The 22486-nt window shown below is 25.6% G+C and overlaps 1 long non-coding RNA gene across 3 annotated transcripts; it reads right to left on the bottom strand.

Annotated features, from left to right (window-relative positions):
- Positions 1-6: 6 nt before the first annotated feature.
- On the bottom strand, positions 7-20590 carry LOC142332918 (uncharacterized). Of its 3 annotated transcripts, none has more exons than XR_012758437.1 (5): positions 20472-20590; positions 12905-13059; positions 8649-8890; positions 2245-2486; positions 7-395 (listed from the first exon to the last, which is right to left on the bottom strand). It is a non-coding gene; the product is annotated as an uncharacterized LOC142332918 (long non-coding RNA). The 3 variants fall into 3 exon arrangements; XR_012758439.1 differs by lacking the exon at positions 20472-20590 and adding an exon at positions 20155-20447; XR_012758438.1 differs by lacking the exons at positions 7-395; positions 2245-2486 and adding an exon at positions 6529-6799.
- Positions 20591-22486: the final 1896 nt, after the last annotated feature.

Genomic DNA, 22486 nt, shown 5'->3' with positions numbered 1-22486 from the left:
TAAATTTGTTCAGAATTTTTTTACACTTCAAACAATCTTATAAGATAAAAATTGCATTTTGACAAAATAAAAGCAGATGAGAGATTATTACTAAACTTAGGCTAAGGTCTTTCCGGCAATATGTATTTTCTTTACTTTAAGAAAAGTAAATTTTTTTGAAAAATACTATGAATATTTATTAAACGGTATGAGACTAAATATTATTTTACTATTATTATCCAATACTAAGCACAAAAATGACGAATAAAAATTAATATCAAATTTTTTTATTAAAATAACACATAGTATATTTCATTTAAGAATCTTCCACTTAAGTCAAATTTTGTTTAAGGTAACTTGTTCTTCCTTCTTCTTCTTCCTCTTCCTTAGTAACTTGTTCTTCAAAGAAAATAAAACTGGGAAAACAAAATTTTAGATTGTTTTCTTAAAAGGTTTAAAAATATCATTTTTTCCTAAACATAATTACTTAATGCTAAATTAATGCATAATAATGATACTTATTCTGAAATTATGCGTTTTCACGCAAAATAAATGAAAATTTACTTTAAAATTTATAGCGTAATAAAATCTCCTGCCTGTCAGGCAACTGAAAATTGATAATTTTTTTACAAACTTATTGTGTACCTTATTTCTTATTTTATTTAGAAACTTTCCTTCTTAATTTTTTTGTAATACTCTTTTTTCAATGAATATTGGATTTTTAGCCTTACCTGTATTTTAATTAAAAACTAAACCTAAAAAAAATTATAAAAATAAAACAAGTTCATTGCTACACAACTACAAACAACTACACAACACTATTTAATTCTATTTTCCTGCTATAAGTCAAGTAAATTAATCATCTGGCACTTAATTTTCTTCAGAGTATGAATTAATTTGATATGTACGAATGTACTCTTAAATGAAGTGCAGTCTTGTTAGTTTCAGGTCGATCATTCCTGAGGTGTGTGGTTAATTGAAACCCAACCACCAAACAACACTGGTATCCATAAACTAGTATTTAAATCTGTATAAAAGTAGCTGCCTTTATTAGGATTTGAACCTCAGAATCCTTGACTTTGAAATCAGCTGATTTGGGATAAGTTCATACTAGCCCAACCCGTTAGGTCTATATGATATAATCTAATAAATTAAGTTATATTATCCTTGTTTATGTTGTTATTACGTAACATATTTTTGTAACAAATTACTATTTAGAATACAGTTATTTATCTTCACATATACTGATGTATCGATAGAATTTTGGTATATTCAAATGCAGTAATATTCAACTTTAATATGTATGACTATTAAGAGACGTGGATAGCCTATCACATTATTAAGAGACAAAAGACTTTTCAAACTAACAGAATGGAATTTCTAATTGATTTTTTTTCATATTCAATAATGTAAATCATGTCGGCAGATTAGATTTGATTATTTTCTATGTTTTCAAAAGAAACTGATATTTGTAACCTGAATACATAGAAAACTAAAAGAGCTCGTGGAAAAAACTAGATAAGATATATTTCCAACTGCCTACTTACCCAGTTACTAGCTCAATAGATGTATTAAAATGCTACTGAAATACAGCATCTATATCGATCTGAAAAGGAACAAAATATGTACTTCTGTAAAATATCTGTTTTGCAACAGATATTTAAACCTGAGAATAAGTTTAGAATGTATAATAATAATATTACTGGTGGCAGCCAGTGATGGGTTGCATGATCATCAAAATGAAGTATTTGTTCAGTTAGAATTTATTTCTGGGAAATGATAGTATAACGTTGATTCAAAGCAGTTCTCATTTGCACGGTATATTTGTGAACTAAAAATATGTTACAATTGCATATTTTCATTCATGTTTGTGCACATACTAGGTAAATAAATAAAAGAATGTGTTATACAACACATGTACGTGGAAAGAAAAATTACAGCACAAATAAAAAAATATATACATATTTCACTAATTACCTCTGGTTAAAAAATTACAGATTTATTATAGACCGACCACATATACCGTTACGAGAGGTAATTAGTGAAATATGTTATTTTTTATTTTTATTTGTGCTCTAATGTTTCTTCCTGCTTACATGTGTATATAACACATTCTTTTATTTATTTCCTTAGTATGTACAAAAACATGAATGAAAAAATATGCAATTATAACATATTTTTAGTTCACAAAACAACACACACAAACACACGCACACACATACATTAGATGTGAAACTTATAATACAAGAAAACATATATATTTACATTAATTTTTTGGGATCCCACACAAATTTGATGCCACTGGAGTCATCTTACGTTGCAGCCACCCTGGGAATAGAAGAAAATTCTTCTCAGCGTGAAAATAAGGACTACGCAATCTTCTCCTCTTTGATTGGAGATTGAAAACTGAAGGACGTTGTAATGAAGGCAGCACTCATCAGATTTCTCCCAATTCTGGATGATCCAAATACTTGAAGTGCAGTAGCAGACAATAAAAAAAGTAGCACCTATAAAAAACATAACCTGAATATAAGAACATCTATTAACTAAATTATTTAAGTGTGTAATTAAAATAAAATAACACGAGAAAAATATTAATGAGAAAATTAACGATATATGACAAAAAAAAAAAAGAAAATTTTGCAAAATTAAATTTTATTGATACCTACAAGAAAAATGTAAATAGCATGAAAAAAAATACTTTATACAAAAACATAAGGCATATATAGAGTTAATTTATTTGCATTCACAAATACTGAACTGAATACTTCACCATCACATTGAACGTTAAATATACACAGAATAATTAGTTATTTTGATGTTACATTAATTTCATATGACCTGAAAGAAAACTGTTAATACCCTGAAAAGAATGCGTTTTGTTAAACAAACATAATACAAGTACTATATTGCTAACAGAAATACTATATTGTATCTCTTACCATCACTTTGATTATTACTTTTATACTGTATAATTAGTTTTTATTTTATATTAAAATCATTTCATATGTGCCTGAAAGAAAATTGTTAATACCCTGAAAAGAATACATTTTATTACAAATCTTAACACAAATAATATATTGGTTACAAAAGGACTATATTGAATTTCTCACCATCAATTTGAATATTACTTTTATACTGTATAATTAGTTTTTATTTTATATTAAATTCATTTCATATGTACCTGAAAGAAAAATGTTAATACCCTGAAAAGAATACATTTTATTACAAATCATAACACAAATAATATATTGGTTACAAAAGGACTATATTGAATTTCTCACCATCACTTTGAATATTACTTTTATACTGTATAATTAGTTTTTATTTTATATTAAATTCATTTCATATGTACCTGAAAGAAAATTGTTAATACCCTGAAAAGAATACATTTTATTACAAATCTTAACACAAATAATATATTGGTTACAAAAGGACTATATTGAATTTCTCACCATCACTTTGAATATTATTTTTATACTGTATAATTAGTTTTTATTTTATATTAAATTCACTTCATATGTACCTGAAAGAAAATTGTTAATACCCTGAAAAGAATACATTTTATTACAAATCTTAACACAAATAATATATTGGTTACAAAAGGACTATATTGAATTTCTCACCATCACTTTGAATATTACTTTTACACTGTATAATTAGTTTTTATTTTATATTAAATTCATTTCATATGTACCTGAAAGAAAATTTGTTAATACCCTGAAAAGAATACATTTTATTACAAATCTTAACACAAATAATATATTCGTTACAAAAGGACTATATTGAATTTCTCACCCTCACTTTGAATATTACATTTATACTGTATAATTAGTTATTATTTTATATTAAATTCATTTCATATGTACCTGAAAGAAAATTGTTAATACCCTGAAAAGAATACATTTTATTACAAATCTTAACACAAATAATATATTGGTTACAAAAGGACTATATTGAATTTCTCACCATCACTTTGAATATTACTTTTATACTGTATTATTAGTTTTTATTTTATATTAAATTCATTTCATATGTACCTGAAAGAAAATTGTTAATACCCTGAAAAGAATACATTTTATTACAAAAATCTTAACACAAATAATATATTCATTACAAAAGGACTATATTGAATTTCTCACCATCACTTTGAATATTACTTTTATACTGTATAATTAGTTGTTATTTTATATTAAATTCATCTCATATGTACCTGAAAGAAAATTGTTAATACCCTGAAAAGAATACATTTTATTACAAATCTTAACACAAATAATATATTGGTTACAAAAGGACTATATTGAATTTCTCACAATCACTTTGAATATTACTTTTATACAGTATAATTAGTTTTTATTTTATATTAAATTCATTTCATATGTACCTGAAAGAAAATTGTTAATACCCTGAAAAGAATACATTTTATTACAAATCTTAACACAAATAATATATTGGTTACAAAAAGACTATATTGAATTTCTCACAATCACTTTGAATATTACTTTTATACAGTATAATTAGTTTTTATTTTATATTAAATTCATTTCATATGTACCTGAAAGAAAATTGTTAATACCCTGAAAAGAATACATTCTGTTAAACAAACATAATACAAGTACTATATTGCTAACAGAAATACTATATTGTATCTCTTACCATAACTTTGAATATTACATTTATACTGTATAATTAGTTATTATTTTATATTAAATTCATCTCATATGTACCTGAACGAAAATTGTTAATTCCCTGAAAAGAATACATTTTATTACAAATCTTAACACAAATAATATATTGATTTCAAAAGGACTATATTGAATTTCTCGCCATCACTTTGAATATTACTTTTATACAGTATAATTAGTTTTTATTTTATATTAAATTCATTTCATATGTACCTGAAAGAAAATTGTTAATACCCTGAAAAGAATACATTTTATTACAAATCTTAACACAAATAATATATTCGTTACAAAAGGACTATATTGAATTTCTCACCCTCACTTTGAATATTACATTTATACTGTATAATTAGTTATTATTTTATATTAAATTCATTTCATATGTACCTGAAAGAAAATTGTTAATACCCTGAAAAGAATACATTTTATTACAAATCTTAACACAAATAATATATTGGTTACAAAAGGACTATATTGAATTTCTCACCATCACTTTGAATATTACTTTTATACTGTATAATTAGTTTTTATTTTATATTAAATTCATTTCATATGTACCTGAAAGAAAATTGTTAATACCCTGAAAAGAATATATTTTGGTAACAAACATAATACAAGTACTATATTGCTAACAGAAGTAATATATTGTATCTCTTACCATAACTTTGAATACTACATTTATACTGTATAATTAGTTATTTTATATTAAATTCATTTCATATGTACCTGAAAGAAAATTGTTAATACCCTGAAAAGAATACATTTTGTTAAACAAACATAATACAAGTACTATATTGCTAACAGAAATACTATATTGTATCTCTTACCATAACTTTGAATACTACATTTATACTGTATAATTAGTTTTTATTTTATATTAAATTCATTTCGTATGTACCTGAAAGAAAATTGTTAATACCCTGAAAAGAATACATTCTGTTAAACAAACATAATACAAGTACTATATTGCTAACAGAAATACTATATTGTATCTCTTACCATAACTTTGAATATTACATTTATACTGTATAATTAGTTATTATTTTATATTAAATTCATCTCATATGTACCTGAAAGAAAATTGTTAATACCCTGAAAGGAATACATTTTATTACAAATCTTAACACAAATAATATTTGGTTACAAAAAGACTATATTGAATTTCTCACCATCACTTTGAATATTACTTTTATACTGTATCATTAGTTATTTTATATTAAATTCATTTCATATGTACCTGAAAGAAAATTGTTAATACCCTGAAAAGAATACATTTTATTACAAATCTTAACACAAATAATATATTGGTTACAAAAGGACTATATTGAATTTCTCACCATCACTTTGAATATTACTTTTATACTGTATAATTAGTTATTTTATATTAAATTCATTTCATATGTACCTGAAAGAAAATTGTTAATACCCTGAAAAGAATACATTTTATTACAAATCTTAACACAAATAATATATTGGTTACAAAAGGACTATATTGAATTTCTCACCATCACTTTGAATATTACTTTTATACTGTATAATTAGTTTTTATTTTATATTAAATTCATTTCATATGTACCTGAAAGAAAATTGTTAATACTCTTTAAAGAATACATTTTATTACAAATCTTAACAAAAATAATATATTGGTTACAAAAGTACTATATTGAATATCTCACCATTTTGTTTTTTTTATTTATTGGCATTTCAATTTACATTTGTTTTTTTAAATTAAATTTTTTTTTTTAAATTTGTTCAGAATTTTTTTACACTTCAAACAATCTTATAAGCTAAAAATTGCATTTTGACAAAATAAAAGCAGATGAGTGATTATTACTAAACTTAGGCTAAGGTCTTTCCGGCAATATGTATTTTATTTACTTTAAGAAAAGTAAATTTTTTTGAAAAATACTATGAATATTTATTAAACGGTATGAGACTAAATATTATTTTACTATTATTATCCAATACTAAGCACAAAAATGACGAATAAAAATTAATATCAAATTTTTTTATTAAAATAACACATAGTATATTTCATTTAAGAATCTTCCACTTAAGTCAAATTTTGTTTAAGGTAACTTGTTCTTCCTTCTTCTTCTTCCTCTTCCTTAGTAACTTGTTCTTCAAAGAAAATAAAACTGGGAAAACAAAATTTTAGATTGTTTTCTTAAAAGGTTTAAAAATATCATTTTTTCCTAAACATAATTACTTAATGCTAAATTAATGCATAATAATGATACTTATTCTGAAATTATGCGTTTTCACGCAAAATAAATGAAAATTTACTTTAAAATTTATAGCGTAATAAAATCTCCTGCCTGTCAGGCAACTGAAAATTGATAATTTTTTTACAAACTTATTGTGTACCTTATTTCTTATTTTATTTAGAAACTTTCCTTCTTAATTTTTTTGTAATACTCTTTTTTCAATGAATATTGGATTTTTAGCCTTACCTGTATTTTAATTAAAAACTAAACCTAAAAAAAATTATAAAAATAAAACAAGTTCATTGCTACACAACTACAAACAACTACACAACACTATTTAATTCTATTTTCCTGCTATAAGTCAAGTAAATTAATCATCTGGCACTTAATTTTCTTCAGAGTATGAATTAATTTGATATGTACGAATGTACTCTTAAATGAAGTGCAGTCTTGTTAGTTTCAGGTCGATCATTCCTGAGGTGTGTGGTTAATTGAAACCCAACCACCAAACAACACTGGTATCCATAAACTAGTATTTAAATCTGTATAAAAGTAGCTGCCTTTATTAGGATTTGAACCTCAGAATCCTTGACTTTGAAATCAGCTGATTTGGGATAAGTTCATACTAGCCCAACCCGTTAGGTCTATATGATATAATCTAATAAATTAAGTTATATTATCCTTGTTTATGTTGTTATTACGTAACATATTTTTGTAACAAATTACTATTTAGAATACAGTTATTTATCTTCACATATACTGATGTATCGATAGAATTTTGGTATATTCAAATGCAGTAATATTCAACTTTAATATGTATGACTATTAAGAGACGTGGATAGCCTATCACATTATTAAGAGACAAAAGACTTTTCAAACTAACAGAATGGAATTTCTAATTGATTTTTTTTCATATTCAATAATGTAAATCATGTCGGCAGATTAGATTTGATTATTTTCTATGTTTTCAAAAGAAACTGATATTTGTAACCTGAATACATAGAAAACTAAAAGAGCTCGTGGAAAAAACTAGATAAGATATATTTCCAACTGCCTACTTACCCAGTTACTAGCTCAATAGATGTATTAAAATGCTACTGAAATACAGCATCTATATCGATCTGAAAAGGAACAAAATATGTACTTCTGTAAAATATCTGTTTTGCAACAGATATTTAAACCTGAGAATAAGTTTAGAATGTATAATAATAATATTACTGGTGGCAGCCAGTGATGGGTTGCATGATCATCAAAATGAAGTATTTGTTCAGTTAGAATTTATTTCTGGGAAATGATAGTATAACGTTGATTCAAAGCAGTTCTCATTTGCACGGTATATTTGTGAACTAAAAATATGTTACAATTGCATATTTTCATTCATGTTTGTGCACATACTAGGTAAATAAATAAAAGAATGTGTTATACAACACATGTACGTGGAAAGAAAAATTACAGCACAAATAAAAAAATATATACATATTTCACTAATTACCTCTGGTTAAAAAATTACAGATTTATTATAGACCGACCACATATACCGTTACGAGAGGTAATTAGTGAAATATGTTATTTTTTATTTTTATTTGTGCTCTAATGTTTCTTCCTGCTTACATGTGTATATAACACATTCTTTTATTTATTTCCTTAGTATGTACAAAAACATGAATGAAAAAATATGCAATTATAACATATTTTTAGTTCACAAAACAACACACACAAACACACGCACACACATACATTAGATGTGAAACTTATAATACAAGAAAACATATATATTTACATTAATTTTTTGGGATCCCACACAAATTTGATGCCACTGGAGTCATCTTACGTTGCAGCCACCCTGGGAATAGAAGAAAATTCTTCTCAGCGTGAAAATAAGGACTACGCAATCTTCTCCTCTTTGATTGGAGATTGAAAACTGAAGGACGTTGTAATGAAGGCAGCACTCATCAGATTTCTCCCAATTCTGGATGATCCAAATACTTGAAGTGCAGTAGCAGACAATAAAAAAAGTAGCACCTATAAAAAACATAACCTGAATATAAGAACATCTATTAACTAAATTATTTAAGTGTGTAATTAAAATAAAATAACACGAGAAAAATATTAATGAGAAAATTAACGATATATGACAAAAAAAAAAAAGAAAATTTTGCAAAATTAAATTTTATTGATACCTACAAGAAAAATGTAAATAGCATGAAAAAAAATACTTTATACAAAAACATAAGGCATATATAGAGTTAATTTATTTGCATTCACAAATACTGAACTGAATACTTCACCATCACATTGAACGTTAAATATACACAGAATAATTAGTTATTTTGATGTTACATTAATTTCATATGACCTGAAAGAAAACTGTTAATACCCTGAAAAGAATGCGTTTTGTTAAACAAACATAATACAAGTACTATATTGCTAACAGAAATACTATATTGTATCTCTTACCATCACTTTGATTATTACTTTTATACTGTATAATTAGTTTTTATTTTATATTAAAATCATTTCATATGTGCCTGAAAAAAAATTGTTAATACCCTGAAAAGAATACATTTTATTACAAATCTTAACACAAATAATATATTGGTTACAAAAGGACTATATAGAATTTCTTACCATCAATTTGAATATTACTTTTATACTGTATAATTAGTTTTTATTTTATATTAAATTCATTTCATATGTACCTGAAAGAAAAATGTTAATACCCTGAAAAGAATACATTTTATTACAAATCGTAACACAAATAATATATTGGTTACAAAAAGACTATATTGTATCTCTTACCGTAACTTTGAATATTTCATTTATACTGTATAATTAGTTATTATTTTACATTAAATTCATTTCATATGTACCTGAAAGAAAATTGTTAATACCCTGAAAAGAATACATTTTATTACAAATCTTAACACAAATAATATATTGGTTACAAAAGTACTATATTGAATATCTCACCATCACTTTGAATATTACTTTTATACTGTATAATTAGTTTTTATTTTATATTAAATTCATTTCATATGTATCTGAAAGAAAATTGTTAAAACACTGAAAAGAATACATTTTATTACAAATCTTAACACAAATAATATATTCGTTACAAAAGGACTATATTGAATTTCTCAACATCACTTTGAATATTACTTTTATACTGTATAATTAGTTATTATTTTATATTAAATTCATTTCATATGTACCTGAAAGAAAATTGTTAATACCCTGAAAAGAATACATTTTATTACAAATCATAACACAAATAATATATTGGTTACAAAAGGACTATATTGAATTTCTCACCATCACTTTGAATATTACTTTTATACTGTATAATTAGTTTTTATTTTATATTAAATTCATTTCATATGTACCTGAAAGAAAATTGTTAATACCCTGAAAAGAATACATTTTATTACAAATCTTAACACAAATAATATATTCGTTACAAAAGGACTATATTGAATTTCTCACCATCACTTTGAATATTACTTTTATACTGTATAATTAGTTATTATTTTATATTAAATTCATTTCATATGTACCTGAAAGAAAATTGTTAATACCCTGAAAAGAATACATTTTATTACAAATCATAACACAAATAATATATTGGTTACAAAAGGACTATATTGAATTTCTCACCATCACTTTGAATATTACTTTTATACTGTATAATTAGTTTTTATTTTATATTAAATTCATTTCATATGTACCTGAAAGAAAATTGTTAATACCCTGAAAAGAATACATTTTATTACAAATCTTAACACAAATAATATATTGGTTACAAAAAGACTATATTGTATCTCTTACCGTAACTTTGAATATTACATTTATACTGTATAATTAGTTATTATTTTACATTAAATTCATTTCATATGTACCTGAAAGAAAATTGTTAATACCCTGAAAAGAATACATTTTATTACAAATCTTAACACAAATAATATATTCGTTACAAAAGGACTATATTGAATTTCTCACCATCACTTTGAATATTACTTTTATACTGTATAATTAGTTATTTTATATTAAATTCATTTCATATGTACCTGAAAGAAAATTGTTAATACCCTGAAAAGAATACATTTTATTACAAATCTTAACACAAATAATATATTGGTTACAAAAGGACTGTATTGAATTTCTCACCACCACTTTGAATATTACTTTTATACTGTATAATTAGTTATTATTTTATATTAAATTCATTTCATATGTACCTGAAAGAAAATTGTTAATACCCTGAAAAGAATACATTTTATTACAAATCTTAACACAAATAATATATTCGTTACAAAAGGACTATATTGAATTTCTCACCATCACTTTGAATATTACTTTTATACTGTATAATTAGTTATTATTTTATATTAAATTCATTTCATATGTACCTGAAAGAAAATTGTTAATACCCTGAAAAGAATACATTTTATTACAAATCATAACACAAATAATATATTGGTTACAAAAGGACTATATTGAATTTCTCACCATCACTTTGAATATTACTTTTATACTGTATAATTAGTTTTTATTTTATATTAAATTCATTTCATATGTACCTGAAAGAAAATTGTTAATACCCTGAAAAGAATACATTTTATTACAAATCTTAACACAAATAATATATTGGTTACAAAAAGACTATATTGTATCTCTTACCGTAACTTTGAATATTACATTTATACTGTATAATTAGTTATTATTTTATATTAAATTCATTTCATATGTACCTGAAAGAAAATTGTTAATACCCTGAAAAGAATACATTTTATTACAAATCTTAACACAAATAATATATTGGTTACAAAAGGACTATATTGAATATCTCACCATCACTTTGAATATTACTTTTATACTGTATAATTAGTTTTTATTTTATATTAAATTCATTTCATATGTACCTGAAAGAAAAATGTTAATACCCTGAAAAGAATATATTTTGTTAAACAAACATAATACAAGTACTATATTGCTAACAGAAATACTATATTGTATCTCTTACCATAACTTTGAATATTACATTTATACTGTATAATTAGTTATTATTTTATATTAAATTCATTTCATATGTACCTGAAAGAAAATTGTTAATACCCTGAAAAGAATACATTTTATTACAAATCTTAACACAAATAATATATTCGTTACAAAAGGACTATATTGTATCTCTTACCATCACTTTGATTATTACATTTATACTGTATAATTAGTTTTTATTTTATATTAAATTCATATCATATGTACCTGAAAGAAAATTGTTAATACCCTGAAAAGAATACATTTTATTACAAATCTTAACACAAATAATATATTCGTTACAAAAGGACTATATTGTATCTCTTACCATCACTTTGATTATTACATTTATACTGTATAATTAGTTTTTATTTTATATTAAATTCATATCATATGTACCTGAAAGAAAATTGTTAATACCCTGAAAAGAATAGATATTATTACAAATCTTAACACAAATAATATATTGGTTACAAAAGGACTATATTGAATTTCTCACCATCACTTTGAATATTACTTTTATACTGTATAATTAGTTTTTATTTTATATTAAATTCATTTCATATGTACCTGAAAGAAAATTGTTAATAATCTGAAAAAATGCATTATATTAATGAACATAAACAAGTACTATATTGGTTACAAAAGGACTATATTGAATTTCTCACCATCACTTTGAATATTACTTTTATACTGTATAATTAGTTTTTATTTTATATTAAATTCATTTCATATGTACCTGAAAGAAAATTGTTAATAATCTGAAAAAATGCATTATATTAATGAACATAAACAAGTACTATATTGGTTACAAAAAGAATACGAATCTATTACCATTAATTTGAATGATAATTTTATATTAAAAATTAGTTATTGTTTCATATTATATTAATTTCGTATGTACCTGAAAGAAAATTGTTAATACACTGAATAAAATAAATTTTTTAGCAATCCTAATAGAAATTGTCCTAAATCCTAGTTTTTTAACATTTATATAATTACCTGTACAATTGCTTTCACAAAGTCAAAATAACTCTATAGTTGCTTTTACTAAGTTGAATCTTTACCATCACTTTGATTAATTTATTTTATACTGAATAGTTAGTTATCTTGATATTATATTCATTTCATATATACTTGAAAGAAAATTATTAACACTGAAAAAGGAAAAACATATATTGATAACTGTTTTAAATAGTTTAAACTAATCTTAACAAAAATTAAGTAATTTAAAAACAGATTTAATACAATAAAAAATTACCTTTTAAATTATATATATGTATTTATATAAAATAAATTTCCTTGCTCAACCTAGTAGAAATTTCATTACTCTGTCAGCTTTAATTTAAATTCATGTAAAGTAACTCTTCTTCTATCTTTCATAATAAATTTAAATAAATGTTTAAAATTTAATATGGTTACTATGGAAATTAACTTTATAATTTTTATTATTATATTTTTAATTATAAGAAATATTATTGTTACTAATTGTGTAAATGTGGAATATTACTTTTGTTTATATACAGATGTTTCAGGAAGAAAGGAATAGTATATGGTAATTAATTCTAGTTCTTAGAAAAAAGTTCATACATATGTATCTTATCGACTTACGGATAGTGAAACATTTCCCCCTGATTTCAGTTCCCCCTGTGAAATGAAGTTATGCTGAAATTTTTAACTTCTTATTTACGGGGTTTCTTATGTTTTTTGATTCGAGAAATTTGACACCAATTTTTCGGTTTTCTAACGGAAAAATTTGGTGTCAAAAACACTTTTTTTTTGGGTTCTAAGTACAATAAACTTTGTTAAATGACCAATAAATTCGAAAATTTTATTATAAAAACTTAAATTTAATACTGAAAAAAATTATGTAATAAAGTGTATGAAAAACAAAAAAATAGTCAAGTTTTATTATTAAAAACAAGACCAAATAAAACGCTTTTTTCATTTTCCTAATGTGTACGTTGCAATCTGTTCAACAAATGAACAATCCCCCCTAAGGCCCAATGAGATGACAATGATATGCAAAACATGTAAAGTGTTTAGGCCTACCATTCCTGAGGCGTTGGGTTATAATTGAACCCCAATCAACAAAGCACACCGGTATCCACTGTTTAGTATTCAAACCCGTATGAAAGCAACTACTAGCTTTTATTACGATTGGAACCTCAAAACCTTTGACTTCAAAAATCACCTGTTAAACAACCGATTAGAACAAAACTTAACAAGAAAAATGTAATGAATTTGTAAAAACTACGAGTAAACACAGCTGTTAGTACAATAAATTCAAACCTTTGAATAATTTAAATACGTTTAATTTACTACTTTTGCGTCTAGCGCTATAGCAGAGCTGTAGCTTTAGAAGGGAAAGTATTGTAATCGGTCCAATTTGTGCATATCCGGTTTTCACCGGATCTTGATATTTTGACACCTAAGGAAGACAAATACTTAAAAACTGATGAAAATTTTCCGGATTTTAATGTTCACGTGTGTGTGTTCGGTCTTTCCCTCCTTATATCTCTAGAACTTCCGGACCAATTTTGACCATACTAGGTCAGATTACTCCTATATAAACAGGGCATTGGTGTCATTAAATTTTCAACTTAAAAAGTCAAAGGGGTGAGGCTGTAGAGCAAGGTCATTCTCTGTATCTCGAGATTTCACCTAATTAAGGTCATATTTTTCTTAGGCGCAATTGTTAACAATTAAAAAATAAAATATCTGCAAAAAACATTTTTACAATATCGCAACCTCAACCCAAAAAGTGTTCTAGTGTTATGTTGTGTTAATTACTGAAGATGGACGAAGCAGGTGCGACATAAAATGCCAAATAGCACAGGCGAAACAAGCTTTCAGTCAGAAATATAATTTCCTTACATGAAAAATTAATTTAAACGTCAGGAAAATATTTTTTAAAGTATACGTCTGGAGTGTCGCTTCATATGGAAGTGAAACTTGGACAATCGGAGTATCTCAGAAGAAAAGATTAGAAGCTTTTGAAATACCGAAAAGAAACGACTAGCACTAGATAGGGAATCTTGGAGAGCTGCATCAAACCAGTCAAATGACTGAAGACAAAAAAAAGTTCATTTACTGACACTTTATTCACTAAAATTTACTAATTGATGAGACTTTAAAGAATGAACACAAAAAAAGCTTTCTTAAGGCTTCGGTTAAAACCAAAGAACAGTAAGTAAATATTAATTAAGTAGTAAATACATTAATGTTTTTAAATATTTAATAAAAATAACTAGTCTCATCAATTATAATAAATGTCATTTAAATGAACTTTTAAATCGATTTAGAAAATCAGTTATATTATAAAATGGTTTTCACCTCCGCAGTCTGTTTTCTCTACAGTTATGAATTAATTATTTTTTTAACCATTTCACTTGAATATCATAGCAGAAATATTGTAGAGATATTGTTATTAATATCACTATATCATATTAATAACTGCATGCTATGATATAATTGATTATATCATAGCAGACATAAAACAACATTAATTAATTCTCTTTTGATTTAAACGTTCACTTGAATTAATTTTGTTTCCATGCACTCCCTACCAACCTATCACAATAATTAATCGTAGTTAAGGTTTACAATGATGGTGGCAATTTAGACTACACTGTGGATTAGGAAGCTATGTAGGATATCAAAACAATAACATTCATTTATCATCGGTAAAAAAAAAAACAAACGATAAAAAACCTTAAAATGTTTTAGCTCATCTATCATTAAAAGTTTTATCTTAATAAATCATAATAACATTAATACACCGATTTATATCTACAACATAATCTCTGGTATAACAGTACAGTAATCACATTTTTCGATTTTAGTTGAACACAAAGTACATCAAGTTTACAACTAATATAATGACAATGTCATTTTTGTTCATATAAATGTCTTAACACAGTTCTTGAAGAATTGATAAGTAGTTTTTAATCACCTATATATATTATGTAAAAATATACAAAAATAAAATCAAACTCTTCAAAATAAATAAATTCTCCCGACTTATTAATATGTCTCTACAAGTATTACAACTATTTATATCAATAATAGGCAAGCGCTTTAATGCTTATGCCACTGAGGCAGTCATATGTGAATAGGAAGAAAATTTGGAAAATATTTAAAAAATTACTAATGAGTAGAATTCATAGTAATAACCAATCTAGAAAATTTCACTGAGAGATCATTCTTTTTTTCAACTATACATTTAATTCGTAATAAATTTACTGTTTAACTCTTTCAAAGAATATAGTAACATAAATACTTTGTTTATGTTGTAGACCTAAATTTGAAACGGTCCAAGATCAATTCAACATGTAAGTTTCATTGAAAGTAGATAATTAATATTACAGTTTAAAATAAGTTTTACTAATTTCTTTTGAAACAACCAAAATATGGTCACAGGAAAGGCTTTCTTCAAGTTGGGTATATTAATTATTAGCAATAAAATGTTTAAAAAAGTTTGATATCTTATTAATGAAAGTTCACAGATCATCAAATAATGTAAGATCAATAAAAACTATCTTCTAAAGGATTTTAATGAATATGATTAATTTAATTTTAAATTATCACTTTACAATAATTGTAATATTTATTGATTTCCCACTACTATGAATTAAGACAATGTATATATATATATATATATATATATATATATATATAATGTATTATTTCTTTTGAAGAATTAGATTAATTTGTTCCTTTATACCATACATTTTTTTATAACTACTGTAATGTTTTACTATCTTATAAAGTCAATTAGTCAAACAGGAAGTACAAACTAGCGAAAGAAGAGTGGATTAAAGAAAAGTGTTCAGAAGTGGAAAGAGAAATGAACATTGGTAAAATAGACAGAGCAAATTTAAGGAAAATTTTAGGGCACATAAATTAAAATCCAATAATTTGTCACACAAATATGGTACACCGATTTATAATACAAAAGGTAAAGTCGATAGGTGGGTGGAATATATTGAAGAGTTATACGGAGGAAACGAATTAGAAAATGGTGTTATAGAGGAAGAAGAGGAAGTTGAAGAGGATGAAATGGAAGAAACAATACTGAGATCTGAATTTAAGACAGCATTAAAAGATTTGAATGGCAGAAAGGCTGCTGGAATAGACAAAATACCTGTAGAATTACTGCGCAGTGCAGGTGAAGAAGCGATCGATAGATTATACAAACTGGTGTGTAATATTTATGAAAAGGGGGAAGTTACGTCACACTTCAAAAAAAGTGTTAGTCATGATACCAAAGAAAGCAGGAGCAGATAAATGTGAAGAATACAGAACAACTAGTTTAACTAGTCATGCATCAAAAATCTTAACTAGAATTTTATACAGAAGAGTTGAGAGAAGAATGAAAGAAGTGTTAGAAGAAGACCAATTTGGTTTCAGGAAAAGTATAGGAAAATGGAAGCAATTTTAGGCCTACTAGTAGAAGGAAGATTAAAGAAAAACAAACCGACATACTTGGCATTTATACACCTAGAAAAGGCATTCGATAATACAGACTGGAATAAAATGTGCAGCATTTAAAAAAAATTAGGGTTCAAATACAGAGATAGAGAGAAACAATTGCTAATATTTACAGGAACCAAACAGCAACAGTAATAATTGAAGAATATAAGAAAGGAGCTGTAATAAGAATGGGAGTCCAACAAGAATGTTCCCTATCTCGGTTACTTTTTAATCTTTACATGGAATTAGCAGTTAATGACGTTAAAGAACAATTTAGATTCGGAGTAACAGTACAAGGTGAAAAGTTAAAGATGCTAAGATTTGCTGATCTAGTAATTCTAGCCGAGAGTAAAAAGGATTTGGAAGAAACAATGAATGGCATGGATGAAGTCCTATGCAAGAACTAGCGCAGGAAAATAAACAAGAACAAAACGAAAGTAATGAAATGTAGTAGAAATAACAAAGCTAGATCAATGAATGTGAAAATAGGAGGAGAAAAGATTACGGAGATAGAAGAATTTTGTTATTTGGAAAGTAGAATTACTAAAGATGGACGAAGCAGGAGCGATATAAAATGCCGAATAGCACAGGCGAAACAAGCCTTCAGTCAGAAATATAATTTGTTTACATCAAAAATTAATTTAAATGTCACAAAAAGATTCTTGAAAGTATATGTTAGGAGTGTCGCTTTATATGGAAGTGAAACTTGGACAATCTGAGAAGAAAAGATTAGAACCTTTAGAAATGCGGTGCTATATGAGAATGTTAAAAATCAGATGGATGGATAAAGTGACAAATGAAGAAGTGTTGCGGCAATTTGATGAAGAAAGAAGTGTTTGGAAAAATACAGCTAAAAGAAGAGACAGACTTATAGGCCACATATTAAGGCATCCTGGAATAGACACTTTAATATTGGAGGGACTGGTAGAAGGGGAAAAATTGTGTAGGCAGGCTACTTTTGGAATATGTAAAACAAATTGTTAGGGATGTAGGATGTATGGGGTATACTGAAATGAAACTACAAGCACTAGATAGGGAATCTTGGAGAGCTGCATCAAACCAGTCAAATGAATGAAGACAAAAGAGAGAGATAAAGTCAATATGGAAACATGGAGTACAGCTGCGTAATCTTAAGGAATTAAAGATGGATTATTTCATTACGAAATAGTTTATTACATATTGGTTATCTAATCACATTATTGAAGTTCTAGATTACAGAAATCTGTTTTCAACAACCCAGTTAGATAATTAGCCTAATAACAAAGTCAATGATTTCAAAATAAAATTAGAAATATTATGATAAATAAATAATGGAACCTAAAAAAACAATTTGTTCTATTATCTTATGTCACAGAATATTGCTCTTGTAGAGGAGACATATTAATGTGACTGGAAGAGTTAATACATAATAATAAGTTATACATTACAAACAACAATCACAGATGTAAAATTAGAAATCAATGGATTACGTAGTTCTATTTTATAGTCGCTATAATTTTGAAAAGTAGCAAGTATCTGCAACAAATATCATGTTTCGTTCATGTTCATTATTATATCTTCAAATATTTTAAAATTTTAGAAATTTAAAATAAATTAAATAACGAGCAATGTTTTTGTTACTGGATGGATCAACTGACCAGTTCCAGGGTAAAATTAATTAAAAAGCACAGAACTATTTATACTTCAAATAAATAAAAATAAACACTTCTAATTTTTATTTTTTAACTATCAACTATACAATTTTAGTCAACCTGATATAATAATTCATTAATTAGATAGCAAAACCATCTTCTAGGATTACCAGCATCACATGTCAGGATTAATATGAAAAATAAGGAATGCAGTGGTTTCTCCACTGGATCAAATATAAAGTTACGCATGATTAAGTCTCAACTAAATTTGACATTCAGCTCTAATAGTAAACGCTACACGCTGTTCATCATAATTATGTAAATAACATCATTACTCTCAAAAAAGCAACTCTGATAAGTATCTCTTGTGTTCAAGTGCTGCATCTTTGTTTCTCTCAAGTGTCAAAGCCATAATGAAGGCTGGGACACTAGTCTTCATTATGGCTTACACTTAAAGAAAAATTATAGCTTTTACTAGTTTAATGTAAAGAATTAAAACATCCCTTTACAAAAAATCACATACTATTTTATTCGATTAAATTTCTTTTAATTTTAATTAAAAAGAAATAAAATATAATTTTAACTTCAGGTTCTGTTACATACCAACTAAGACTTCATTTCTCACACAAAATACAACAGTCATATCTTTATTAATTATCACAGTCCTACAATAACTAAATAATAAAAACTGAATATTCTAAAACAAATTTGTTTGTTTATTAGCTATCAACATTTTTATTGTTCTGAAAGTAATTTTTATTACCAAACAATAAAAGAGATTGAGCAGAAAATAAACTCTTAAAAATCTTTGAATTCTTGATTTCATCAACGATATTAAAAATTTTGTTCATTTCAGAATATCTTCAGAACTGAGCATGTAAGAATACTGTAACTCTTTAAAAGAAATTGTATTTCACAAATTCACTGATTGTCAAGCAATTATAAAATAGTTAATGCAAAGAAAAAAAAAAATCCTTCACAAAAATAAAATACCTCTCACCATAGCTAAAAGTGATATTCATAAATTTAAAGTAATCAACAGTAAAGCTGTTAAATGATAAAAATAATATTCAACAATGAATAATTAAAAAAAAATGTATATAAATATATAATGCAAAAGTAAATCAAAGAAAGGAAATTACTCACATTCGTTTCAAATTGATACTATGAAATAATGTAGAAAAATACTATATATATAACAGAATGCCAAATACGTCATATATTTCCATTTCTTTAATCGATTTATTTGTATAAAAACCGATCAAAGCAGTTATATCATCTAACGACGTCTTGTATATGCTCGTTAAGTAAATCTAAGGTTCATGGTTCAATCGGGAAAGGGTTAGAAGTTGAGCGTACACCAAATATTATAACTAGAAAAGACGTAGCTACTCAAAAAACTCTTCAGACATGAAAAGAAACCAAAAATTTAAATTAAATAGTAATGTAAAATGTGTACTTACACCGAAATATAACCTCATATAATTAACAGATCGATGAAAAAAATTTGAAACCCAGCTGACTAAATCACGTGTTGAAAACCTTTCGATGAAACTAGACGTGCGAACTGTCAAGAGCCGAGTGCTTCCGAAAGAAGCCGAGTGACGTGTAAGGAGCGGTTGAATCGTCTCAGCAGCCGATTCATACGAAAGGAGCCGAGTGTACTGTAAATATCCGAATGAATCCGACCGAAGACATTTATATTTTAAAATCCTATTAAATACATTAAAGATCCAACATTTAAACGATAACAAAATATAAATACGTAAAGAGTATTTAAAAATGAAAAAACCTAAGTCTGAACAACCGTGTTGTAGGAATGATATTTTATTTTAATTATTATTTCTTTTTATCTATATTTAGGGCGTGTTTAAATAATTTATTATCTTTAAAAACTTTTTGCTCATTAATTACATTTTTAGTTTACTGTAAACGGGATATTTTTTTAATTACATATATTATAATAATTATAAGATACGTCTAACATTTTCATAAAAGTATTACCTTTTATTTAATAAATATGTTTAACAAAGTTAGAATTTTCTGGTTTATTTTTTATACTATCCATGTGTATTAAATTTATCTATATTACATCTGACTCATTTTGAATATTTTCATTATATATGATTATGGTTCAATAAGATAACGTTCATATAACATAATCATGCTGAGGAGTTAGAATTTTTTTAATATCTGTGTGTTCTAAAAATTGTAGTTGTATTTCTGCCATTATTCGGTTCACCCATCGCCAAACCGAATGGTTGTTTATAACATTTTTCTTTTTTTTAACCTCCTGGTCCACCGTTAGGTATGCTTCAGAGGATGAGATGAATAATTTTTAGTGTGTGTGAAAATGGCCATGCCTGACCGGGATTCGAACCCGGGACCTCCGAATAAAAGGCCGAGACGTTTATATAAGGTATATCTAACTCTATATTATCTTTTAAATGATTTTTAATATTTTATATATGTCTATATTAGATCTAAAAATATACATTTTGAATTATTATTTATGTTAATTTTATGTTTTTCTTGTCTTCAGTCATTTGACTGGTTTGATGCAGCTCTCCAAGGTTCCCTATCTAGTGCTAGTCGTTTCATTTCGGTATAACTCCTACATCCTACATCCCTAACAATTTGTTTTACATATTCCAAACGTTGCCTGCCCACACAATTTTTTCCTTCTACCTGTCCTTCCAATATTAAAGCGACTATTCCAGGATGCCTTAGTATGTGGCCTATAAGTCTGTCTCTTCTTTTAACTATATTTTTCCAAATGCTTCTTTCTTCATCTATTTGCCGCAACACCTCTTCATTTGTCGCTTTATCTACCCATCGGATTTTTAACATTGATTGATCCAAAAAAATTTGGATTGCAATATTAATCCCTCATTGAGAGAATTTCAACGATATACATAAGTGGTACTCATTTTCATCGGTTTCAGAGTTGTAGCCAAATGAAATTTTAATTAATGAAATATTTTGATCTTAGAAAGGGAAGGCACATTGGTTTGAATCAGACTTCATCTCCTTTTTTTAAACTTATATATTGATTTATTAATAATTATTAACTTCTGATTGTAAAAAATGTTTACAATAAATAATAATTCAATATTTAATTGTATTAATGAAATAAAATTTTATGTACTTTTCATTAAAAAAAAAATTGTTTATGTTATTTAATAGGCGTATAAGGAAGTCATGCGGTGTCCACATCAGATTTTTTTACATTTGTGTAATTTCCAATTTTTTTTTAATTTTTTAACAGAAAATTTTTCGTCAATAAAGAGTTTGATTTTTGTTTACATTAAATAAGTACTTTTCTGACAAAATAATACGTATTATTTCTAATTAAAATTCAAAATTTTCTAACTTTTCTTTGTTTTATTCAACTTACCTTACGCCATTTTTTCAGAATTAAATCTTTACAAATTTTGTTTGAAAGTGTTAATAGGAGGGAAAAAGATTATGGAGGTAG

Source organism: Lycorma delicatula, chromosome 12, assembly GCF_047948215.1.
Source record: "Lycorma delicatula isolate Av1 chromosome 12, ASM4794821v1, whole genome shotgun sequence".
Taxonomy (NCBI): Eukaryota; Metazoa; Arthropoda; class Insecta; order Hemiptera; family Fulgoridae; genus Lycorma; species Lycorma delicatula.
This window is presented reverse-complemented; position numbering and strand designations above follow the sequence as displayed.